Source organism: Neofelis nebulosa, chromosome 14, assembly GCF_028018385.1.
Source record: "Neofelis nebulosa isolate mNeoNeb1 chromosome 14, mNeoNeb1.pri, whole genome shotgun sequence".
Lineage (NCBI taxonomy): Eukaryota > Metazoa > Chordata > Mammalia > Carnivora > Felidae > Neofelis > Neofelis nebulosa.
The window spans coordinates 49,266,963-49,294,654 of NC_080795.1; the positions used below are offsets into that span (position 1 = coordinate 49,266,963).

The 27,692-nt window shown below is 37.9% G+C and overlaps 1 protein-coding gene and 1 pseudogene across 36 annotated transcripts in view; one reads left to right on the forward strand and one right to left on the reverse strand.

Annotated features, from left to right (window-relative positions):
- RIMS2 (regulating synaptic membrane exocytosis 2) overlaps window positions 1-27,692 on the forward strand; it is a 612,947-nt gene that overhangs the window by 12,385 nt on the left and 572,870 nt on the right. The window lies entirely within an intron of this gene.
- Window positions 15,619-19,425, reverse strand: LOC131495042 (tigger transposable element-derived protein 1-like; annotated as a pseudogene).

Consider the following 27,692-nt stretch of genomic DNA (forward strand, 5'->3'; position numbering starts at 1 on the left):
AACTCACAACCCTGAGATTGAGAGTCAGATGCTCCACTGACTGAGTCAGCCAGATGTGCTCCTAAGTCCTACTAGTTCTTAATCCAGGTATATGTCACGTTTCCAACCAGCTGAAAACTGGGTTAGGTTTTCCTCTGCTCTCACAACCCTTATTGCATACTTCTACTGTAACTCTTACAATATTAATACTCCATAGCCAACATATACTGGATGCTTACTGTGCTGTTGCTATGCTACATTATATATGCATTATCTAATTCAGCCCCCATGACAACCTTATGAGATAGCTATTATTTTATCATTTTTATAGATGAAAAAAATGAAGACTGAAGTATGCTCAAAGTTTTTAGTGGGGAGCCAGGATTTAAACCTAGACAGTCATATTCTAGAATTTGCACTCTTAATAACTACTTTTTATTATATCATAGTCATTGAATTACTTTTCCTCTTTTCTAATAAATTATAGAAAAAGGACTGTGTTTGCAGTGGGTAGTCCATTGTGAGTGGATATAAATGTGTTTTGAGTGAATAATTAAGTGTAGCACTGCCTAACAGTGGAGAGTTGCTGATACCTCAAGAAATGGTTATCTTTGGGATTTGGTGGTCACATTTGCAAGAAGTTTCATTGTTATCCTTCTTGGACATGCCACTTATTGGTTATGGTGCGTGGTATTAGTTAAGCTAGGAATCAAGCGTGTGTTTTTAACAACACATGAAATCAGTGAAGACAATATATTTAATAAATAACTTTTTTCACTTAAAAGACTTTTCATTTAATAAATATTTGTTCAAGGATGCGAGAGTTTAAGCCACCTTTTGCTGGTGGTAGACACTTTTTTTTGCTCTCATGTGGAGTGTTTTTCTATTTGAAATAGGAGTTGGTAGCATTTTGGAAACCATTGTCAAAAAAGAAAATTCTCTGAGCAATGATGATGGTGGTATTGCAGGGGCAGGAAGCTAAATGAATCTTGAGAGAATGTGTGAAATTGGATCATTTTGTAGGTATGCTTGAAAATCCCCAGAGACTTAAAATCAAGACAACTGGAGCATAGACATTTAAATGGCCAGCCAGTGCGGAGGCTGTGCACCTTTGAGGACAAAGCCTTTGTTAAGACCACGTTCAATGTCTAGAACAGGTGATAAAGTTGATTTGTAGGTGATAAAGAATATTCACTTAAAGCATATTAGTATATGGGTAGTGACCACTTTTTAAGTATATTAACAAGGCAACATGGTAACAAAGTTGAGCCAAAGAAATGAACTAGAAGATGTGTGTAATAAGCTGTTTCTTTGAGGTACTATGGCTAAGATTATTTGAAGTCCCTTTGTTTTACCTATACCTCATGCTTCATTTCTTTAAACTTTTTTTCTCCTTACTTTCTGGTAATGTTCTTACAGTAAAATTACAGTCTACTTTTGTTGATGTAATAACGAAAGCTTAGAATATAGAGACAGTTTTGTGGTACCATAGGTTGTCTTAGCTGATTCCTTAGAAGGAATATGTGGAATGAGAGGAAAGAGAAATGGAAATTCAAGAGTGTGAGACTAGTATTCAGTTTGTATCTGAAGTCTCTTCTACATAGGATTTGCTTTGAATTTGAATAGGTCTCTAGACTTGTAGCAGAAAGTGAAGGAGGGAACTAACATTTGTTTGGTGACTACTGTGTGCTAGGATTCAGGTCACAAAGGCTGTAAGTAGCAGAACACAGAGGTGGGTAGATCTTTCTAACTCCAAAACTCATTCTCTTTCCATCACACTGCTATTTAGTCTTCTGGAAAACAGTTAAGACCATAGTGCTTAGGTGTCTGGACTATGGAGTCAGCCAACTTGGGCTTGAATCTCAGCTGATACTTGGTAATTTTGCACCTCAGTGTGTTTATCTGGAAAATCCTTCTCATGATGCCATTTCTGGCCCTTCTTCTGTCACTACATCTCTCTCTGCCCACAGTGGGGAAAGATTTTTCTCTTTTAAGTACTCAGATGGTTAGACTCGACCCAGATATTCCAGAATAATCTCCCCATCTTAATCATATCTGTAAAATCCCTTTTGCCATGTAAGAGATGTTACATGTTACTTGTTCCCGGGGTTAGAGTGTGAATACCTTTGAGGGGCCATTTTTCTCCTTACATTAGTGAGTGGCCTAGATACAATTGGATATATGTTTTTTATAAAGTAGACTTTGTACTACTTTTATTTTTTTTAAATATATTGTGTATACAGAGATACAAATTCCAGAATAATATCTCTGAAATATTTTACAATGCACTTTTCTATGGGTTTATAATACTTTATTTCCCTCAACTCACTCCCAATCTGCTCTTCATTTTTTATTTGTTTAAAAATTTCCTCCTGAATAAAAATATTGGTCTAACTGCCAGTGGGGTGGGGCGTTGGGGGCAAGCAGTGTGAATTCTTCTATATTCTTCGAATATAAAGAGCACATAAGTATTCTTAAGTATTCATTTTAGTTAATAATTGGATTTATTTTTATGGAAAGAGAATTAACTTTGCCATATGACTAAATAGTGAAGTTATTGAAATGTTTCCAAATATTTTCATTATCTGACAGTCATGTAAATCTTTTTTTTCTTCAATAATTTTTTTAATGTTTAGTTTTGAGAGAGAGAGAGAGAGAGAAAGATTGAGCCAGCACGAGTTGGGGAGGGGCAGAGAGAGAGAGAGAGAGAGAGAGAGAATCCAAAGCAGGCTCCAGGCTCTGAGCTGTCAGCACAGAATCCGACGCGACTGTGAGATCATGACCCAAGCCTGAGCCCATCTGTTGCTTAACCAACTGAGCTACCCAGGAGTGCTCCTTAAACCTTTTTTTTTTTTTTGAAGTGTTTTTGTTTATTTATTTTTGAGAGAGAGAGAGGGAGGGAGGGAGGGAGAGCGCACATAGGCAGAGGAAGGGCAGAGAGAGAGAGAGGGAGAGAGAGAGAGAGAGAGAGAGAGAGAGAGAACCCAAAGCAGGCTCCAGGCTCTGAGTAGTCAGCACAGAGCCCAACCCAGGGCTCGAACTCACAAACCCTGAGATCATGACCTGAGCTGAAGTTGGACGCTTAACCGACTGAGCCACCCAGGGGTCCCTGGAATATGGTTTCTCTTGCATGTTTGGTCTAGGAACCTTTTCTTATCCTGCAATGAGTGTGCTTTCATGTATTATTTTTTTTCTTATAATTATTAGCTAAGAAGTCTGAATTAATGAAAAGATGCAGTGTGTATTAAGACTTGAAGTTTATGTCAGTGTTTAAAATGTAATTAATTGGTTTAACTTAGGTAATAAAACATTAAAAATAGCTATGAAATAAAGTAGAAAAAGAACACGAACCAAGGTTGTCCTTCAAAACTACTAATATAAATTCATGTCACACTATGTAGTTGTATATGTTAGGATAGACTAGATGTCAGAGTCCAGTGAGGAGACAGAAACTACAGTCGTAATTTGAACAGGAAAACTTTTTTTTAATTTTTTTATTAAAAAAAAAATTTTTTTTTAACATTTATTTATTTTTGAGACAGAGAGAGACAGAGTATGAACGGGGGAGGGTCAGAGAGAGAGGGAGACACAGAATCTGAAGCAGGCTCCAGGCTCTGAGCTGTCAGCACAGAACCGGAAGGGGGGCTTGAACTCACGGACCGCGAGATCATGACCTGAGCGCAAGTCGGACGCTTAACCGACTGAGCCACCCAGGTGCCCCGAACAGGAAAACTTTAATATAAAGGATTATTAACCTCTAGCAGTGAGCAGCCACCTCTTTTAGTGCTGAAGCTGAGTACCCAAGGAAGCAACACATTTGGAAGACATCCCTTCCCCCAAGGCTAAGGCTGAGATTGAGCCCTTGTTAGAGGGTGTGGTTGTACCCCACTGAGCTGCCACAAGCTGGGGCGGACAAGCTGGAAGTCATCTGCGAGGGTGTTGGTGGGGCTTCCAGAGAAGCTGGCTGGAGTTCTCAGGGAAGTCTCTGGGAAGCCACCTATTGCGGTGTCCGCTGGGGTGCTACTGAAACTGCTGGAAGGATGCCCGCTAGGGTGCTAAGTGAAACGTGTTAGGAGGGTGAGTGCCACTGGCTGCCAAGCTCCGGGCAGCCAAGGAACACAGGACAAACACCAAAGCACCCAGAACCAGAAGGAGACGCCCCTTCTTCCTTTAATGTCACTCTGGCTCCCTCTGCTGACAGAGCTTCACAATTGTGCCAACTGGGGAAGGACAAATGGTTACAGAGTCCAGATCCAGTATCAAAACAGGACAAAGAAGGGTGGATTTGGAGCTGAGAGGTAGCAAATGTGTCAGTTTATAAGCTATGCTCTCCCTAAATATCAGTAGCTTAAAACAGTATAGATCTCTTTATTTTCCATGCCATATGTTTTCTCTGGGGCGCTTGGGGTCTCTATGTTATCCTCATTCTGGGACACAGGCCAATAAAGAAGCTGTTTGGAACGTTGAGACCAAAATGAAAAGACTGGGGTGAATTGCAACTTTTCTCTTAAAGTTTCCTCTCAGAAATATATATACAACTTCTCACATTTCACTGGCGAAGGCAAGTTGCTGATCATGCCTAACTCAGGGCAGAAAAGTGTAGCCCTACCACGTAGGGAGGGAAAATCAGAAATACTTGTTGAAAAATGCAACTATCACAAGATTGATAGGATCGGTATTAGAAAATGTTGCAGTCCCTAGCATAATTACTTATATTTCTTCCTCTAAAATTTTATTTGCTTTGTGGTTTTTATGAATTTTAGTGAAAATAGCATCAGAATAAAAGTTGATGGTGGTCTTAACTTCTGGGTCAGTAACCACAAACCAGAGAGTGACCTTAATTCATTTGTGTAACACGGTGAGGCTGTAAACAAATAAGCAGCGGGAAGTATATTTTTTTGAAGGTTAGATACAAACAGACTTTGTTTTTAAGTTCTGCATTAAAATTTTTATATTAACTTATGCTGGCATGATATTATACGAAATATGGAATGTCTATTTATGTAGAAAAAGGTTTTTTCATTTATGGTCAGTAGTGTAGAGAGGACTAGAAAACAAGATTTGGAGGTGTGGAGTAGAGTTCTCCCTCCATCATTGACAAGCTATGTTGTCTTGAAGAAGTCACTTTAATTCCCTAAACTCTGTAAAATGGAGATTGAAAACACATCCCTCAGCTGAAATTTGTGGTGCCAGATGTGTTTCAGAGTGTTTTGGATTTTAAAATGCACATGCCATACACTGTATGACTCTTCGCAGGGGCAGAACAGCAGCCCCTAATCAAACTCATTTCTCCAGTGAAACATGAATATTTACAAATGGGTTAGATAAAGACTGTATATAGCCTCATGCTAAATCAGATCAAGAATTTTGGCCCAGGCTTACAGAAGAAGTTCTATTTTCAGAGCTGTTTGGATTTGGGCGGGGGGGGGGGGGGGGGTGGTATAGGTGGGCAATTATGGGCTTTTGGTATTTTAATAGACTGTATGTTAACTGACTAGAATTTAAATAAAAGCTTGGAGAAAAAAAATCACATTTTCTTTTTTTTAAATTTGTTTTAACATTTATTCATTTTTGAGAGTGAGAGAGACAGAGTGTGAGTGGGGGAGGGGCAGCGAGAGCGAGAGACACAGAATCAGAAGCAGGCTGCAGGCTCCGAGCTGTCAGCACAGAGCCCAACGCGGGGCCCCGGACTCAACGCAAGATCGTGACTTGAGCTGAAATTGGACACTTAACCGACTGAGCCACCCAGGTGCCCCACATTTTCTATTATATAATTATAAGCAAAACAAAATGCAGGGTATTATGGAAGAGAGTAAACGTTGAATTGTAAAAACTTTTAAATAATACCCTGTGACACCTAAAATGAGAAACTTAGCTTCTATGAGGATACTTTTTATAAGGTTTATGTACTTATTTTTGAAACATATACACATAATTCCTGATCAAGACTATTTGATGATGATCTCTTCAGATTCTTGTTGCTCACCATTGACAAACTATAGAAGTAGTTGGTAGCAGATTGTAAGAAAAAACTTATTTCCTTTTCCTTGATTGATAGAAACTCCTTTCATGCTATTAATCTTGAAAATTCACTCTCTTTAAATTTCACTCCAATGGTAGTAACACTTTTTTTTAACTGTTTGCTCTTTCTTTTCTTTCACTGACAAATGTAATGTTGAATTTCTTCTGATAATGTGAATGGATTCCAAATGCAATTGAAGTTTAAAAAATGTCAGTTATTTAAAAATAATGTTGGTATTCTTCTTGAAGCATATGTAGTACTCTGCTAGCCTTACTTAGGACTCAGATTATAACATTGACTGTCACTGGTGAATCATTTTAACTTAATTTTTATGAAACTGAGCTATTGCTTTGAATCTATAAGCTTTGTCCTGCTCATTAATATACTTTCGCACAGTTCGTGAAAATTTTTGATTGAGTTCATCCAGGTGTTTGAAACTGTCAGTTAAATAAGCCATTTTTTTTTTAAAGTCAGTTAATAGCCTTTAACAAATCTGTAGTGAGAATCACTCACAGTGTCAATATTTATTTTTAACCCATAAACTTTAAAATGAAAGCTTTCCTTTTGAATAGACAACACACTGAGGTATGGAACAGCAGAGAGTGGTGTTCTGCACTCATTTCTCTGTATAAAGCCAATAGTTGGGATTGTAGCAGCTGGGGATTGATTAGATTTTTTATTTTGAAAACATTATTTGATGTGGAATTCATATTTATAGGCAAGATTTTACATTCCAGATCTCTGGGAATAAAATAGTGTTACTTAAATTTCAGTTTTTTCCAGAATAAACTTTTTTTGTAGAGACTTTATAGTTTCTTGTCATAAAATTATACAGCATTTCTTTAATATTTTGCTTCAAAATCTGGTACTTTTTTGTAGGACAAATAATATGTTTTTTGCCATTTCTCTTTAGGCACTGCAATGTCAGTTATTAACTAGATAACTAACTGTAGATTCATTAATCTGCAATGAAAACTTTAGTTAGTAATTTTCTTTTTTCTTTTTTTTTTTTTTTAAAGCTTATTTATTTTGAGAGAGTGGGGGAGAGGGAATCACAAGCAGGCTCTGCACTAACAGTGGGGCTGTTAGTGATGTGGGGCTCGAACTCACAAACCACAAGATCATGACCTGAGCTGAAGTCGGCCACTTAACCGACTGAACCCAGGCACCCCTAGTTGGTAGTTTTCTTGACTGAATTTGTCTCTATATCCTCACACATGCCATCAATGCACTTACTAATAATATTTTTGAAAGTGTCATTCATTCTCTGTCTCCCTTTTGTCTTCTTTTTGGTTTAGTTATTTTAAAATATAGTGTTGGTAGTTTTTATGCAAACTGGTAAATCAGCAGTTTTGCAATTGTGCTTTATTTTTCACTTGCAGACGCTTTTAAAAAAAGGTTTATTTATTTATTTAAGTAATCTCTACACCCAGCTTGGGGCCTGAACTCATGACCCTGAGATGAACAGCCACATGCTTTTCCAGCTGAGCCAGCCAGGTGCCCTTTCACTTGCAAATGCTTTAAAAAATTAAAATCTGTTACTTTGTGGTAAGGTACTGGCATTGTTTACTTGGCCCCGTTGCTTTGAGATAGACTTTTCATGTATTTAAGACATTTGTTTCAGAAGAATTCTCAAGGTATGGGAATCCCAAGTTTGAGATCCTTATTATATTGCTTAATTAGTGATTTAAACTTTAACTTCAATAATTAAAATTTTGAGAAATTCACAGTTGCACTGATGCTAGCAGATAGTATAGCTCGTAGGTACCTTGACATTGGTCTTGGTATTGAATTTTTGGATATGACTCCAAGAGCAAAGGCAACAAAAGCAAATATAAACAAATGGGGCCACATCTAGCTAAAAGGTTCTGCACAGCAAGAGAAACCATCAATAAAATGAAAAGGTAACCTACTGAATGGGAGAAAATATTTGTAAATCATATATCCAATAAGGGATTAATATTCAAAACCTGTAAAGAACTCAAGCAACTCAATAACGAAAAACCAAACAATTTGATTAAAAAATGAATAGACATTTTCCCAAAGAAATCATACGGATGGCCAATAGGCACATGAAAAGACATTCAACATCACTGCTTATCAGGGAATTTCAAATCAAAACCACTATGAGATACCACCTCACACCTGTTAGAATGGCTATTATCAAAAAATAAGAAATCAGGGTTGGAGAGGATGTGGAGAAAAGGGAACCCATGTACACAATTGGTGAGATTGTAAATTGGTGCAAGCCACTATGAAAAACAGTATGGAGGTTCCTCAAAATTAAAAATAGGGGCTCCTGGGTGGCTCAGTCTGTTAAATGGCAGACTCTTGATTTCGGTTCAGGTCATGATCTCATGTTTCACTAGATCGAGCTCCGGGTTGGGCTCTGCACTGCCAGTGCAGAATCTGCTTGGGATTCTCTCTCTTTGTTCTGGCACCCCACCCCTCCCAGCCTCCCCCCCCCCCCCCCCCCCCGCTCCTGCTGGTGCACTCTCACCCACTTCTCTCTCTCTCAAAATAAATAAACTTAAAAAAATTAAAGATAGATCTCCCATATGATCCAGCTATTCCATTTCTGGGTATTTATCCAAAGAAAATGAAAATACTAATTTAAAAAATGTATTCAGCCCTGTATGCACTGAAGCATTATTTACGATAGCCAAGATGTGGAAACAACCTAAGTTTCCACTGATGGGTGAATAGATCAAGAAGATATATGTACACACACACACACACACACACACACACACACAACATAGTGACAGCCATAAAAGAAAGAAATTTTGTCATTTGTGACAAATGGATGAATCTTGAGGGTATTATGCTAAGTGAAGTACATCAAACACAAACACCATATGATTTCACTTATATGTGAAATCTAAAAACAAAAATAAAAAGAACTCATTGATAGAACAGATTGGTGGTTATCAGAGGGGAAAAGGTGAAGAGGGTCAATTGTATGTTGATGGACGGCAATGAGACTATTGTGATCACTTTATAGTGTATTCAAATATTGAATTATCATGTTGGACACCTAAAACTAATATAAAGTTATATACCGATTTTACCTCAAAAAAAAAAAAGCCAATAAGAAACAAAAGACAGGAGAAAGAAGGAAAGAAAGAACAAACAAATTGACAAAATAATTTATATTCTAATAGGGATGTCTTTTTTATTTTTTAAAAATGTTTTATTTATTTTTGAGAGAGAGAGCATGAGCAGGAGAGAGGCAGAGAGACAGGGAGACAGAGGATCCGAAGCAGACTCTGTGCTGACACCAGAGAGACCAATGTGGGGCTCAGACCCATGAACCATGAGATCATGACCCAAGCCGAAGTTGGATGCTCAACCAACTGAGCTACCCAGGTTTCCCTCCAACAGGGACAGCTAATGTGAGATGGTGATGCTGATGAGGATAATGATAGCAGTCATGCATACTTTATATGCTAGAAAAATGTGAAAATAAGGGCAAATTAAATAAAAATAGATATTTTACGTATCTATCTAAAACAACTTCACTGATAATAAGCCCATTACGGTAAAAGTAATAATTAGACTATCTGAGATAATCCAGTGGGAAGGCCAGGGAGGAGTGCTATACTGGTGTCACCTCTGCAAAGTCACGTACACTCTGTCGTCTCTAAAAGAATTTAGAAAAGATAAGTATTCTCTTGTACATGTTTAAGTTTGCATGTAAAATTTTCCAGTGATGGCATCTAGTATAGAAGATCAAAGGTAATAATTGCTTTTGGTTTAGGTGTTTTTTTCATTCTTCTTTTAAATACATGTGTTTTGAGTGCCTGCCATACACGAGCCACTGTACTCACTGAGGAAATGGAGAGGACTAGGATATAGTCTCTACCCTTGAGTTGCTCACAATCTGGTGGGTAAGAATCATGTAAGTAAATAACCAAATATATGATAAATGCTTTAAAATGGGTGTTTATCAATTGTTGAGTTGACAGGGGTGACTTTATGAACATGGAGGATTTAGAGGAAGGTATTATAACCTGGCTTTTCAGGCAAATTATAACTCAGTATGTGGAGGAGAAGGGCATTCTAGATATGTGCAGATCATGGACTGCGGAAGAACACAGTGTCTTTGGGCAATCACCAGTATTCCTATACTGCTAGTTGCGTGGAAGATGGGAGGAAGGGATGAGTTGGTGGAAGCTAGTTGGTTGGAGTCAGCTGTAAGGAGTCCTGTATGCAGGACTGGTATTATTCAACTATATTCACCATTACAGCGATACTAGTTATTAAAATATCGAATCGCTTTCCTGCAAACTGGTACATTTTATTGACAGAATAAGTTACCTAATGATGTGCAGTGCAAGCTGTAGAGATGGATTATGGGTCCCACTGACTTTGCTGGTGTGGATGAATGTGGCCCTGGGAAGTCATAGAGTGGCTGGAGTGTCAGTGCTTGCCTGATACTCCAGAATGTCCTGTTGGTGTTAGAAGCAGTGGAGCAGGCTGCAGTGCAGCTAGTTTTGTGGCACCACTTTTTTGGGGGTGTCCTGAGGCACAGGAGTTTCATGCCCTGTGGGAAACACTAGCATTCATATTCTTATGTGGCAATGACATGCAAACAGCATACCCATCTGCTTTATTGCCGCAACTAAGTGCTGCTGGGCACTGGGGACTAATGACTGTCATTGTAATAGGAAGATGTTGGGAGAACCTGGTTATGATTCTAAATATCAAATCACGGCCCCTTAAAGAGATTAACTCAACACTTTCTAAAACTGAGGAGACGATTTGGGAATTATTAAAATGACTATATGAATAATTTGTGCTACAGCTTATTACACAATAAGCAGATATTTATATGTCTACATCCATAGTTTATTTGGGAAAAAAGGAAAGAAATTTATTTTAATGTTAATTTATATATTGATTTGTATATTAATGTCATATGATTTTATCAGTTGTTAGATATTGTAATCACCTATTCTTATATACCATGTTAAGAAATTTGAATTTATCTCATTGTTATGTTTGATTGCAGTGAAAGATGTTGAAATAAAAGCATGATAGGGCGTGTTCTATCAATAAATTCTATTAATTTAGTGTCAGAACGTCTAGCGTGAAGATTCTCATCAGTGTATTTCTACCGCTACTGCTACTGTCTTGTATTTTTTTAAATTTATTTTTTATTTTTTAAATTTACATGCAAGTTAGCATATAGTATAACAATGATTTCAGGAGTAGATTCCTTAATGCCCCTTACCCATTTAGCCCATCCGCCCTCCCACATACTGTCTTGTATTTTGTGATCTTGTGTCTTTGTCCTGGATTTGTCCTCTATTGCTGCAGAGTACCTTCTAAAAAAGCAACTTTAGGGCACCTGGGAGGCTCAGTCATTAAGCATCTGACTCTGGCTCAGGTCATGATCTCACAGTTCGTGAGTTTGAGTCCCACATTGGGTGAGCTCGAGCCCTGCATCCAGTGAGCTCGAGCCCCGCTTGTGGGGAGCACAAACCCCGCTTGGGCTCTCTTCTTCTAAGGGGGATATGTATGGAATAAATAGTTCAGTGGATTAGTATATTATATATACGATATATATCCTGAAATATTTGAGATTGGGACCAAATCAGTGGTGCTTTCATCTAAAAAGTTACATTAAAATCACCTTTTGAAGAGACTCGGATGCCATTAAGGGCATAAAACCCTTATTACTTGTTTTCTACAACTGTAATAGGAAGTCTTATGGAATTGTTTTGGAACACATGCTTCCAATCTGCCACCAGATTTTGCAGCAGGAATTTATGTAACCATGCCATAGCTCAAACTGTCTCACGATTTACCATATGTTTCAATATTTCCAATGTTTTCAAACACTTCTCTTTCCCACCCTTTCCAGTTTACATTTCTCAGTTTTGTCCTGGCCTTTACCTCCTAGTTCTCATTCATTTCTGTGATTCATGAATAATCTGCTATCGCCTTCTAGTTTAGAGTCAATCCTATACTGGTTCTCTTTCCTAGACCTTTTGTGGACTACTAACATAAACAATGCTTACTCCTCACTTCAGAACTCTTGATTCCTGGCCTAGGTTCAGGACTCTGATCTCAGTACTTGTTTTTATGGCTTTGGTATACTTGTCTTTTACCTCTGTTTACAATTTACTAGAGTCAGAAACATGATTTAGAGTCGGGCTGGCTCCTTTTAACAGTGGAAGATGGCAGTTCTAGTAAAAATTTCCCTCTTATGACTCCTGTTTTTGTCTGGTTAGAATTTAGGGGAGTTTCTATAGTCTAAATCTAATCAGTCAAGACAGCTTTATATAAGTAGCTGGATCTTTATGACTAGAAATATGGCTTTTTTTCTGCTTGTTTTCCTCCTACTCCTGTGTTTCCTTAGCTGGTTTCAGGGAGTCAAGTCAGTGCACTATGTATAAGCAGCTGCGCTTTTCCCATAAAGGAAAGGCTTTGGCATAGTCCATCCCTGGGTCATAGCCTACCTGCTAGTTGTGTGACCTTGAACAAGTCACTTTGGGACTCTGTTGCTTTATCTATAAATCGAGAACAATAATGCCTGTTTCCTAGGGTTGTGGTGAGATGCAAATATAATGCACCCAGCATACAGAGGATAGGCAGTAAACATTAATAGGAAAAGAAAAATAAACATGTTGCCTTTTAGGTTACTTTCTCTGCTCCTAGTTTTGTGCTCGCCATCCCTATCTGAAGTTAGATTCATTTGTTTATATGAAGGTCAGTCTTGAGGTTAGACGATGAGACAAGAGTGAGAGGAAGTGAGGAGAACACAGGTGAAATTCATCTGGGTATTTGTCCTTGAACATTTTTCTTCACTAAAGGATTTTGAGGTTGTTGATAATAGCAAATTGCCCTCTTGAGACTGGAAGTTTAGTTAATCAGACTTTTTAAAGGCTTTTCATAGTATTTAAAAAGTAATAGTATTTAAAGTTGTTTTGTTTTATAAATTCTGCAAAAAATCTAAGCTGTGTTATGGACTTATCATGTAATTTGACAAGTGTCTATTTCAAGGCTATTCATACTTTTTTCAAATTGATCCAAATAGCAGTACTCTTAAATTTATATTAATTCTCTTTTGCTCATCCTAGCTATTGAAATCACCATCTTTCAAATACTTTCACATAGAAGGCTGATTATATTAAACAGAAGTAGAAAATTCAAAGACTATTTTATCTCAATTTTTACTAAAAATCTTTAAAAAATTTTTTTTAACATTTATTTATTTTTGAGACAGAGAGAGACAGAGCATGAATGGGGGAGGGGCAGAGAGAGAGGGAGACACAGAATTGGAAGCAAGCTCCAGGCTCTGAGCCATCAGCCCAGAGCCCGACGCGGGGCTCGAACTCATGGACCGTGAGATCGTGACCTGAGCTGAAGTCAGACGCTTAACCGACTGAGCCACCCAGGCGCCCCTAAAAATCTTAATAATAATAATAATAATAATAATAATAGTAGACATTTAAAAAAAAGATAAAATTCTATATATTCTTGTCTCCCTATACAACTTCGTTTTTACATATTCCCTTATAGTTTTTTATCTTTATGTATCATATGTTTTATATATATATATATATATATATATATATATATATAAAATTATGGTGTATGTATGATTTTGTATTCTGCTTAGTACTTCATTATAAATGTTTTCTACTTAATGGAATATCATAGATGTTTTTCCATGAATATATTTTCTCAACTATCTATCTCACCACTTGTCACATGCCAGGCATATTCAATTAAATGAGTTTTCTCCTCTGTTCTAATTTTTAATGCTGTCATTGCAATTACAACAAAACAGTTCAATGTTCCACTATTGATTAAAAAAATTTTTTTTTAATGTTTATTTTTGAGAGAGAGAGAGAGAGAGACAGAGTGCAAACAAGGGAGTGGCAGAGGGAGAGGGAGACACAGAATCTGAATCAGGCTCCAGGCTCTGAGCCCGATGCGGGGCAAAACTCACGAACCATGAGATCATGACCTGAGCTAAAGTCAGACGCTTAACTGACTGAGCCACCCAGGCACCCCTTCACTATTGATTTTTGCTGTATGCTTTGCCATTTTCTCTGCCCTAGTGTGAAGCTGAATGTGAGACACAGCCCTATTTCCTGGATTTTAAAATTTGACTATCACCAGGCAGCTGTGTTCATAGCATTTCTTTGGAGATTTAGGGATAATGGTGAAGAGGTTTACATATAGTTGATAAGTCAAAATAGAATTAAACATTCCCATTCTTGAAAAGTCTCTGAGCGTTTCTGCCCAGTGGATTCCAACTCAGTGACATGTTGTTATCCTACTTTCTTTTAGCTCATCCTTTCTTTTCTCTTCCATTTCCTTTTCACTCTCCAATTTCTGTTAATTTTTATACATATCAGGGTAACTATGTTTTCTTAAGTGTTTCCATTCAGTCTGTTCCCTTGGAGTTCTCCTTCTGCTCTGAAGTAGGTTATCAAGGTATTTTTCTAAATGTACATAGTTTCTTCCTAAAGAAAAAAATCACCAATATCATTTAGTAAAATATTTTTTCTCCATTCTGTTGTATAGATTTTTTCTTAAATTGTTCTTCAAGTTGCTTTTGGTTGGTTGATAGGGGATTCCTTCAGACTATACATTCATTTGGACCTGGATAACATTAAAATGTTGATAAGAGTTTTACTGCATCCACTTAAGAGAAAGGTTGAGGAACACTAGGTTTACATTATAATTAAATTTCACCAATATTTTTCTTAAGTTTCTATGGAGTAGATTGATAACCTTGATTAACAAATCCTCTGAGGACATAGCATCTTTGTAATAGCCTCCGTAAAGTAGAAAACAAACAAACAAACAAAACTTTAGTCTTGTGGACCAGAGATGTTGTGATTCTTGTGGCCTAAGACAATGTTTCCAATGACAATACAGTTTCTATTTATCTGCGCAAGTATGATGATTATTAAGAGGACTGGGCCATAGTAAAACTGTGAGTTTGGTGGAACCTATCTTGTATCCCTCCTAGTTCTCCCGTTTGGTACATGTTCCCCATTTGCAAATGACTTTAGGCATCTCCTACTCTTTAATCTTCTCGCTCTAATCTCTAGCACATCAGGAAAAGAATAATCAATCATTTGTATTTTCCCAAATGGCAAATAAAGAATAACTTAAAAATTTCCAAATGGCTAATAATAAAGTTATAACCATAATAGATATTTATTTATAGGTTAAGCCAGTTATTAATAAGTTATGTTTATGTGGAAACTGAGGGCAGAAATTGTGTGTGATGTAGAATTTGACTCCTTTTTGAGGTTAGCACAGTGCCTGACACATAGTAGATGCTTAGTAATGAATTAATGAAGGAATTAAGGATACCTTGTTTAAAGATATGAAGGGGTACAATGTTGGGGAGCTTTAGATTAGTACAGGCGTACCTCAGAGATGTTGTGGGTTCCATTCCAGACACTGCAATAAAGTGAATATTAAAATAACGTAAGTCAAATGAATTTTTTGGTTTCCCAGTGCCTATAAAAGTCGTGTTTGCACTACACTGTGGTTTATTAAGTGTGTGGTAGCATTATGTCTATAAAAAATGGTATATATCTGAATTAAAAAATGCCATATTGGTAAAAAATGTTAACCATCATCTAAATTTCCAGTGAGTTGCAATTTGTTGCTGATAGAGGATTTTGCCTCTATGTTGATGGCTGCTGACTGATCAGGGTAGTGGTTGCTGACGGTAGGGGAGGGATGACTGTGGCAACTTCTTAAAATAAGTCAACAGTGAGGTTTGCCACATTGATTGACTCTGCCTTTCATAAATGGTTTCTCTGTAGCCTGGGATGCTGGTTGATAGCATTTTACCCATAGTAGTAGTACTTCTTGCAAAATTGGAGTCAATCCTTGTACACCTGCCATTGCTTTATCAGCTGAGTTTATGTAACATTCTAAATCTTTTGTTGTTATTTCAACAGTCTTACCCATATCTTCACTAGAAGTAGATTCCTTTTCAAGAAACTGATTTGTTTGCTCATTCATAAGAAGCAGTTTCTCATTCATTCAAGTTTATCACGAGACTGCAGCAATTCAGTCCCGTCTTCAGGCTCCACTTCTAATTCTAGTTCTCTTGCTATTTCCACATCTGCAGTTACTTTCTCCGCTGAAGTCTTCAGCCCTTCAAAGTCATCCATGAGAGCTGGAATCAACTTCTTCCAAGCTCCTGTTAATGTTGATATTTTGACCTCTTCCCACAAATCATGAAGGTTTTTAATGGCATCTAGAATGGTGAATCCGTTCCAGAGGGCTTTCAATTTACCTTGTTTATATCCATCAGAGGAATCCCTATTTATGGCAGCTATAGCCTTATAAAATGTATTTCTTAAAAAGACTTGAGTGTCCAAATTATTCCTTGATCCATGGGCTGCAGAATGGATGTTGTGGTTGCAGGCGTGAAAATGACGTTAATCTTGTCCATTGCCATCACAGCTCTTGGGTGACTGAGTACATTGTCAATGAGTAATGTTTGAAAGGACTCTTTTTTCCCCACTTAACATTAGGTCTCAAAAGTGAGCTTAAAATGGATAGTAAACCATATTGTCAACAGATGTACTCTCATCCGGTTTTTCTTGTTCCATTTATACAAGATTTAGTATGATTCTTAATGGACCTAGGATTTTCTGAATGGTAAATCAACTTTGGCTTCAACTTACAATCACCAGCTGTGTTAGTCCTTAACAAGAGAGTCAGCTTGTCATTTGAAGCTTTGAAGCCAGGCATTGACTTCTCTTCTCTAGCTCTAACAGTCCTAGATGGCATCTTCTTTCAACAAAAGGCTGTTTCATCGCAAAAATACGTTGTTCAGCGTAGCCACTTTCATTAATTGTTTAGCTGGATCTTCTTGATGACTTGTAGCTTCTACATCAGCACCTGCTGCCTCACCTTGCACTTTCCTGTTATGCAGACGTCTGCTTTCCTTAAACCTCATGAACCAACCTCTGCAAGCTTCAGACTTTTCTCCTGCAGCTTCCTCACCTCTCTCTGCCTTCATAAAATTGAAGAGAGTTAGGGCCTTGCCCTGGGTTAGGCTTTGGCTTCAGGGAATGTTGTGGCGGGTTTCGTCATCTATCAACACCACTGAAGCTTTCTCCAGATCAGCAATAAAGTTGTTTCATTTTCTTATCATCTTTGTGTTCCCTGGAGCAGCACTTTTCACTTCCCTCAAGAACTTTTCCTTTGCATTCACGATTTGGCTAACTGGCACACGAAGCCTAGTTTTTGGCTGATCTCGGCTTTTTTGACACGTCTTCCTTTCACTAAGCTTAATCATTTCCAGCTTTTAATTTAAACCGAGAGACGTATAACTTTCATTTGAATAGTAGAGGCCTTTGTAGGGTTATTAAATAGACTAATTTAATATTATTGTGTCTCAGGGAGTAGGGAGGCCCAAGGAGAGGGAGTGAGACCGGGGTACAGCTGGTTGGTGGAGTAGTCAGAGTATATACAACATTTATTGATCAAGTTCACTGTCTCATATGGGTGCGGTTTGTGATGCCTCAAAACAATTACAATGGCAACATCAAAGATCACTGATTACAGATCACCATAACAACTATGATAAGAGTTAAAAAGTTTGAAATACTGTGAGACTTCCAAAATGTAACACAGACACACGAAGTGAGTAAATGACGTTGGAAAAGTGGCACTGATAGAATTGCTGGATGCGGGTTGTCACAAACTTCAAATCTGTAAAAAAAATGCAGTATCTGTGAAGTGCAGTAAAGTGAAGTGCAATAAAAAAGAGGTATGCCTGAATATCTGAATGAACATTATTGTAAAGAAGACATACATCTGGGTAACAGGTACATAAAGAGACGCTCTACATCATTAATCATCAGAGAAGTGCAACTCAAAACCACAATGAGATACGACCTCACACCTGTCAGAAGGGCTGAAATAAAAAGAAATAAGCGTTGGTGAGGATATGAAGAAAAAAGAACCCCTGTACACTGTTGGTCGGTATGTAAATTGGTGCAGCCACCATGGAGAACAGTATGGAGGTTTCCTCCATAATTAAAAATAGAACTATCATGAAAAAGAGGCATGCCTGCATTTGAAATACTTTATTTTTTAACTTTTAACTCCAGTATAATTAATATACAATGTTATATTAGTTTCAGGTATATAACAATGATTCGACAATTCTGTACATTACTCAGTGGTCATCAAAATAAGTTTTTTTTTTATTAGTACAGTTGATACACAATGTTACATTATTTTCAGGTGTGCAACTTAGTGATCTGACAAGTTTATACATTATGCTATGTTCACCACAAGTAGTGCTACCTTCTGTCCCATTACATCACTATTACAGTGTCATTGACTGTATTCCTTATGCCCTGCATTTTTATTCCCATGACTTACTCATTCCATAACTAGAAACCTGTGTCTCCCTTTCCCTTTCACCCATTTTGCCCAATCTCATACTTCCTATACCCTGGAAACCTTCGGTTCATCCTCTGTATTTACAGCTGTGATTCTGCTTTTTGTTTATTTTTTTAGATTTCATTTATGTGTGGAATCATATGGTATTTGTCTTTCTCAGTCTGACTTATTTCACTTAATATACTCTAGATCCATCCATTCTGTCTCAAATGGCTGATCTCATCCCTTTTTATGGCTGTGTTATATTCCAGTGTGTGTGTGTGTGTGTGTGTGTGTGTGTGTGTGTAAACATTTTCCTTATCCATTTGCCTGTTGATGGACACTTAGGTTGCTTCCATGTCTTGGCTATTGTAAATGATGCTACAATATACATAGGGGTGCATGTATCTTTTCAAGTTAGTGTTTTTGTTTTCCCTGGATAAATAATAGTGGATCTATTGGATCATATGGTATTTCTATTTTTATCTTTTTGAGGAACGTCCATACTATTTTCCAAGGTAGCTATACCAATTTGAATTCTCACCAACAGTGCACAAAGGTTTGTTCTCCAAGAGTCTATTATTTTGTCTCTTTTCTCTTTGTTCCTTTGTTTTGTTTCTGAAATGTCACATATAAGTGAAATCATTTGTCTTTCTCTGACTTATATGTCACTTAGCATTATGCCCTCTAGGTAACCCATGTTATTGCAAATGGATACATTTCATTCTCTATATGGCTGAATAATATTCCATTGTGTATATATACCACAACTTCTTCATCCGTTCTTCTCTTGCAACACTTGAGTTGCTCTCATATCTTGGCTATTGTAAATAATATTGCAGTAAGCTCAGAGGTGGTATATCTTTTCAAATTAGTGTTTTTGTGTTCTTTGGGTAAATGCCTAATGATGGAATTACTGGATCATATGATTGTTCCATTTTTAATTTTTTGAGGAACTTCCATGCTGTTTTCCACAGTGGCTGACACCAGTTTGCATTCTTACCAACAGTGCATGAAGGTTCCTTTATCTCCATGTTTTCACCAATGCTTGTTTCTTGTGTTTTTGATTTTAGCCATTCTGACAAGTGTGAGGTGATCTCTCATTGTGGTTTTGATTTGCATTTCCCTGATGATTAGTGATGTTGAGCATCTTTTCATGTGTCTTTTGGCCATCTGTATGTCTTCTTTGGAACAATATCTGTTCATGTATTCTGCCCATTTTTAATTGGACTATTTGTTTTATGGGTGTTGAGTTGTATCAGTTCATTATATATCTTGGATACTGACCCCTTATTGGATATGCCATTTGCAGATATCTTCTCCCATTCACTAGGATATCTTTTAGGTTTGTTAACTGTTTCGTTTGCTGTTCAGAAGCTTTTTATTTTGATGTAGTCCCAATAGTTTATTTTTGCTTTTGTTTCCTTTGCCTCAGGGGACATATGTAGAAAAATGTTGCTGTGACTGGCATCAGAGAAATTAATGCCTGGGCTCTCTTCTAGGGTTTTTATGGTTTCAGGTCTCATGTTTAGGTCTTTATTTCATTTTGAGTTTATTTTGTGTATGGTGTAAGAATGTGGTCCAGTTTCATTCTTTTGCACGTAGCTGTCCAGTTTTCCCAACAGGCTTCACACCCAATGTGGAATCCAGTGTGGGGGCTTGAACTCACTACCCTGAGATCAAGACCTAAGCTGAGGTCAAGAGTTGGACGCTTAACCGACTAAGCCACCCAGGCGCCCCCCAACATCATTTGTTGGAAGAGACATCATTTGTCTTTGCTGTCTTTGCCCATTGCATATTCTTGCCTTCCGTGGGGGAGAATTGACCATATAGTGCTGGGTTTATTTCTGGGCTCTCTATTGTGTTCTCTTGACTTATGTGTCTGTTTTTGTGCCTGTACCATACTGTTTTTATTACTACAGCTTTATAATATATCCTGAGATCTGGGATTGTGCTACTTCAGTTTTGTTCTTCTTTTTCAAGATTGCTTTGACTATTCAGGGTCTTTTATGGTTACATACAAATTTTGTATGATATGTTCTAGTTCTGTAAAAAATGCTGTTGGTATTTTGATAAGGATTGCATTAAATGTGTAGATTGCTTTGGGTAGTATTTTATCAATATTTGCTCTTTCAATCCATGAACATGGAATATCTTTCCATTTGTGTCTTCTTCAATTTCTTTCTTCAGTGTTTTACAGTTTTCAGAGTACAGATCTTTCACCTCTTTGGTTAAGTTATTCCTATGTATTTTATTATTTTTGGTGAAATTGTAAATGGGATTGTTTTCCTAATTTCTCTGTTTGCTGCTTCATTATTACTGTATAGAAATGAAATGTATTTCTGTACATTGATTTTACATCCTGTGTCCTTATTGAATTCATTTATCATTTCTAGTAGTTTTTTTGGTGGAATCTTTAGGGTTTTCTATATGTAATATCATGTCACCTGCAAATAGTGAATATTTTACTTCTTTCTTACCAGTTTGGATGCCTTTATTATTATTATTATTATTATTATTATTATTATTATTTTTGTTATCTGATTGCTATGACTAGGACTTCTAGTATTATGTTTAATGCAAGTGGTGAGAATGGACATCCTTGTCTTCTTCCTGATCTTACGATAAAAGCACTGTTTTTCACCAGTGAGCATGGTGTTAACTGTGGATTTTGTATATATGGCCTTTATTATGTTGAGGTTATGTTCCCTCTAAGCATGCTTTGTTGAGGGGTTTTATCTAAACATGCTTTGTTGAGGGTTTTTATCATGAAGGGATACTGTACTTTGTCAGATGCTTTTTCTGCATCTACTGAAATGATCATACGGTTTTTATCATTTCTCTTGTTGATGTGATAGATCATGTTGATTGATTTGCAAATAATGATTGACTCTTGCATCCCAGAAATAAACCCCACTCATCTGTGGTGAATGATTTTTTTAATGTATTGTGATATTCGGTTTGCTAATTTTTTTTTGAGGATTTTTGTATCTATGTTCATTGGAGATATTGGCCTGTAGTTCTCTCTCTCTCTCTCTCTCTCTCTCTCTCTCTTTGGTAGTGTTTTTATCTTGTTTTGTATCAGGATAATACTAGTCTCATAGAATGAATTTGGAAACATTCCTTCCTCTTTTATTTTTTGGAATAGTTTCAGAAGAATAGATATTAACTCTTCTTTAAATGTTTGGTAGAATTCACCTATGAAGCCATCTGGCCCTGGACTTTCATGTGTTGGAAGTTTTTGATTACCAATTCAATTTCGTTGCTAGTAATCAGTTTGTTCAAATTTTCTATTTCTTCCTGACTCAGTTTTTATATTTCTGGGAATTTACCCTTTTCTTCTAGGTTGTCCAAGTTGTTGGCATATAATTTTTCATAATGTCCTCTCATAATTGTTTGTATTTCTGTGGTGTAGGCTATTCTTCCTCTTTCATTTCTGATTTTACTTCTTTGAGTCCTCTCTCTCTCTCTCTCTCTTTGATGAGTTTGGTTAGAGATTTATCAATTTTGTTGATCTGAAAGAACCAGCTCCTGTTTCATTGGTCTTTTCTGCTCTGTTTGTTTGTTTCTATTTCACTTATTTCTGCTCTAATCTTTATTATTTTCTTCCTTATGCTGTTTTTGGGTTTTGGTCTTTTTCTAGCTCTTTTAAGTGTGAGGTTAGGTTGTTTACTTGAGATTTTTCTTGCTTCTTGAGTTAGGCTTGTATTGCTTTAAGCTTTCCTTTTAGAATAGCTTTTGCTGCATCCCAAAGATTTTGGACCTTTGTGTTTCATTTTCATTTGTCTCCATGTATTTTTTTGATTTCCTCTTTGATTTCTTGGTTTAGTAGCTTGTTATTTAACCTCTGTGGGTTTGTGGTCTCTCCAGATTTTTTCTTGTGGCTAATTTGTAGCTTCGTAGCATTGTGGTTGAAAAAAATGCATTGTAGGACTTCAGTCTTTTTGAATTTGTTGAGACTTGTTTTGTGGTCTAACGTGTATAATCTGTTCTGGAGAATGTTTCATGTGCACTTGAAAAGAATGTGTATTCTGTTTCAGGATTAAATGTTCTGAATATGTCTGTTAAATCCACCTAGTCCAATGTGTCATTCAAAGCAACTGTTTCCTTGTTGATATTCTGTCTGGATGTTCTATCCATTGATGTAAGTGGGGTGTAAAAGCCCCCTCCTACTATTGTGTTACTAATGATTACTTCCTTTATGTTTGTTGTTAGCTGCTTTTGGGGGCTGGGTGCATAAATATTTACAATTGTTATATCTTCTTACTAGACTGTCTACTTTATGGTGATATATTGTCCTTTGTTTCTAGTAACAGACTTTGTTTTAAAAAAAAATTTTTTTTAACGTTTATTTATTTTTGAGACAGAGAGAGACAGAGCATGAGTAGGGGAGGGGCAGAGAGAGAGGGAGACACAGAATCCAAAACAGGCTCGAGGCTCTGAGCTGTCAGCACAGAGCCCGACACGGGGCTCGAACTCACAGACTGTGAGATCATGACCTGAGCCGAAGTCAGACGCTTAACCGACTGAGCCCCCAGGCGCTCCCAGACTTTGTTTTAAAGTTTAGTTTGTTTATATTGAAGTATTGCTACTCTGGCTTTATTTTGACATCTGTTTGCATGATAAATGTTTCACCATCCCCTCACTTTGAACTTGCAGGTGTTTATAGGTCTGGAATGAGTCTCTTGTAGGTAGATACAGGTGAGTCTTGCTTTTTTTATCCATTCCATCACCCTGTGTCTTTTGATTGGAGTATTTATTCCATTTACATACATTGTAATTATTGATAGGTATGTACTTATTTCTATTTTGTTTCTTGTTTTATGGTGTTTTTGTAGTTCTCTCTTAATTTCTTCTCTTGCTCTCTTCCCTCAGTATTTGCTGGCTTTCTTTAGTGATATATGTGGATTCCTTTCGCCTTATTTTTTGCATATCTGTTATTTTTTGATTTGTGGTTACCATTAGGTTTATATATAACATCTTGTGCATATAGCAGTCTATATGAATTTGATGGTTGCTTAAGTTTGAACCCATTCTAAAAACACTAATATTTTAATTCCCCACTTTGTTTTAGGTATGTGGTGGTGTCATACTTCACATCCTTTTATTCTGTGAATCTTTTACTGTTTTTTTATAGATACACTTAATTTTACTGTTCTTGTGCTTCCTACTTTTCTTACTCTTGCTTATGGTCTTTCCTCTCCACTTAGAGTCCTCTTTAACATTTCTTATAGGGCTGGTGTAGTGGTCATGATCCCTTTAGCTTTTGTTTGTTTGTGCAACTCTTTATCTCTCCTTCTATTCTGAATGATTGCCTCGCTACATAAAGTATTCTTGGTTGCAGGATTTTTTCTCTCAGCACATTAAATACGTGATGCTACTCTCTTCTGGCCTGCAAAGTTTCTGCTGAAAAATGAGCTGATAGCCTTATTGGGTTTCCTTTTTTTTTTTTTTTTATAACTGTTTTCTTTTGTTTTGCTGCTTTTAAAGTTCTCTTTATCATTACTTTTTGCCATTTTTATTGCTATGTGTCTTGATGTGGACCTTCTTGGGTCGATTTTGTTGGGGGCTTTCTGTACCTCCTGCATCTGCGTGTCTGTTTCCTCCCTCAGATTTGGGAAGTTTTCAGCTATTATTTCTTCAAATATATTTGCTGTCCCCTTTTCTCTCTCTTTTCTTTCTGGAATCTCTGTTATACAAATGTTACTATGTTTAATGGTGTCACCGAATGTCCTTAATCTATTTTCATTTTTTATTATTCCTTTTTTCTTTCTCCTGTTCAGCTTGATTGCTTTCTATCACTGTGTCCCCCGGGTCGCTGATCCATTCTTCTGCCTCCCCTAATCTACCATTTATTCCCTCTAGTGTATTTTTTTTTTTTTTTAATGTTTATTTATTTTTGAGACAGAGAGAGACAGAGCATGAACGGGGGAGGGGCAGAGAGAGAGGGAGACACAGAATCGGAAACAGGCTCCAGGCTCCGAGCCATCAGCCCAGAGCCCGACGCGGGGCTCGAACTCACGGACCGCGAGATCGTGACCTGGCTGAAGTCGGACGCTTAACCGACTGCGCCACCCAGGCGCCCCTCCTCTAGTGTATTTTTAATTTCAGTTACTGAGTTCTTCATCTCTGTTTTTTTTTTTTTTTTTTTTTTTAATGTTTTCTATCTCTTTGTTGATGGTCTCCCTGAGGTCCTCCACTCTTTTGTCCAGTCTAGTGAGTATTGTTATGACCATTATTTAAAATTCTTTATTAGGCATATTACTTATTTCCATTTCATTTAGCTTTCTTGCTGTGATTTTGTCCTGTTCTCTCATTTAGGACATATTCCTCTGTCTCCCATTCTGTCAAACTGTCTGTGTCTGTATGTGTTCAGAAAGTTAGCTATGTCTCCTGCTTTTGAAACTAGTGGCCAAGTGAAGAAGAGGTCCTGTAGTGCCCTGTAGTGCAATGTCCCCTGTTCGCCAGAACCTGGCACTTTGGGGGTGTCTCCCATGTGCTGTGTGCACCCGACTGTTGTGGCTGAGCCATGTTTGCCCTCAGTCCAGTCATCTGTAATGGCCCTCAGCCTGTTACAGTCAGGGTTTGGTCCCTGTGTTGTTAGTAGGGTAGTCCGGGGCCACCTTTCACTTGAGTTGAATTAGACCAGGCATTTGCCAGAGTGTTGTTGCACTGAACTGCCAGATGCTTTCCCTGTGTTGTCCTCTGAGAAGCTTTCGTTGGTGGGCGGGACCTGCAGTCAGACCAGACGTCTGCCCTCAGCCCATTGCTGGGGTTGCAGTTGGGTTGGTGTGTGTGGTTATCTTCTTCTCTCCCTGGGACAGGAGTCACTTTGGAAGGGTACTGACCCCTGCTGGGGCTGCTTGTACGCTGCCAGGCTTGTGGCACCACCTAGGTGGACTCCTGCCAAGGGTGTGTTGGAGACAATGGGTTTGCTTGGGGGCTTGGCTTGATGTGCCAGCAAGGTCTATGCTGGTCCACTGTGGGAGGGGACCTCAGTTTCCCCAGGAAAACTCCTGCCAAGTCCAGGCCAGGTGGATCTGCAGAAGCGTACTGTTAACAGGTTATGTGGAAAGTGTTTGTGTTGTGCTCCTTCCTGCATGTGTCCATGTAAGTTGGCTGATGGGCAGGACAGGGAAATGGCCCCTGCCAGCTCTTTTGTTCTTGGCGAAGTCTCCCCCCAAATTCCTGCCCCTCCAGCACATGCTCTGAGATTAATAAATAAATCTCCTTTCTGTAAATTTAAGGTGTTTTTAAAACTGCTGCTTCTATACCATATCTTAGCTGTTTATTGTGCTGTCTCTCTAAGGGTGGGGACTCAGTTTCCCCTCCTCTCTGGCTCTCTCAGAGTTGAGTCTGCTGATTTTCAAAGTTTCAGGTGTTAAGACCCACTGATCCTATGAACTTGTGAAATTAGGCCCCTCTGGTTTTCAAAGCCAAATGTTAAGCGGATTTATCTTCTCAGTGCGGTCCCCTGTGCCTTGGGTGCCTGGTGTGGGGTCTGCTCCTCTCCCCTCTCTGCCTACGGTGGCCCTCGCTCCTGCAGATAGTCCCATGGGTCTGTTTGACCCTGGACTTTGTCTCTGCTCTTTCTGCCCTCTTCGATGAGACCTCTTCTCCTTTAGCTGTGGAGAGTCTGTATTGCCAGTCTTCAGGCTGTTTTCTGTGTTATTTACACTGATGTGGGTGTTATCTAGGTATATCTGTAGAATGAGGTGAGCCCAACATCTTTCTACTCCACCATCTTCCCTAGAAATCCCTGTATTAGAAACACATTAAAAGCTGACCCTGAGGGTAAACCTGAATTAATCATTTTGGCGTAGCCAGTAATGAGGATGTGGGGTGTCTATGTGTTTGTGTGTGCATATTTGTGTGTGTGTCTGTGTGTGTGTGTGTGAGAGGGAGAGAGAGAGAGAGAGAGAGAGAGAGAGAGAGAGAGGCGGAGGGAGAGATGGAGGAAGTACGTGAGAGATGGTTTACTCTTTGGCATACAGGAGAAAGAATGGATAGCTTGAGCCTCCAGTATCCACTCTCTGTTAATGTATTCCTCGCCAATCCCGTGCAGGTTCCACCTTCAATTTTGTATTAAGCATCAACTCACTTTCCGCCTATTATTTGCTGAGGGAAGACATGATTGTCTTTGATTCCAGCCATTTCTCTAGAAGAAGAGGGAGAGCAGGAGACAAGAAAGTATGTTTGGAACATAGGTTGTACAGGAGGATCTCGCCCAAGAACTGAAAGGGACTTTGTGCATGCACGCGTATTTGTGTGTGTGTCGTGCATGTGTGTGTTTATGTATGATGAGTTTGGAATGAATTGTTCTGTGACCATTGGTTATTTTCCTTATTTCTGCGTTGAATAAGGAAAGTAGATAAGTTGAGGATGGACCAGTAGATAGGAAGTAGATTAGACAAAGACTTTTATGACACAGCAGAGAATTTGGTTTTATACTAAATATAATGGTAATTTAAGGAGATGGGTCGAGCGGTATGACGGGGTAGATGTGGCGGTGGGGAGTGTTTAGAGTGGGGCAGGGAGGTCACAAGTTTCTGTCTCAACCAAGAGTTCAGTTCTAAACAGATGTGGAATTTGGTTTGTGATCCCAAGTGAATAAACGTTTTTGCAACTGTTCAAATGAGTTAAAATATCTCGACATTGTTTTATTGCTGTCTTCTAAAGTATGTACTAGACTTTTCTTGCTTATTATGGGATAATGAAACATTAGAATTGAAATATGAAATATCATCTAAAGCTACGAATTATAATTTCCATTTGGATTAGAATTTTCCACTTGCCTTGAGTATTTTGAGCTAAGATGATGTTACCACTCAAGTCGTACAGAAAATGTTTTCTGGGTATTGACAATTGTAATTATAATAAAAATTGGATATTAGCGAAGAGTTATAGTTCTGAGGAAATTATTGTTTTTGCACTTGAACTGCTGATTAATTAAATTGAAAATGTTCCAACCTCCTTTGCCCTGAGTGTCGTTATAGTAAACAATGACATAGATATTGTTGGTATACTTGAGAAATAGGTCAGGAAGAAAGTAAAAAGGAAAGAGAGAGAGAGGATAGAGAAACGGAGTGGATGGATGAGAAGGAGGAAGAGTAGATAAAAGAAACCCAAAGATGGAGAAATAGAAAAAGAAGCCTATGCCATTGGAAGTTGTATAATTAGGAAAACAAAAGCCACTCGAGATGTTTCATGCAAAGGCAACTTAATATAGAGAATTAATTACCAAAAGTAGTGGTAGGGCTGGGGAAGGAACAAGTGGATGATGAATTTGCCAGATCAGCAA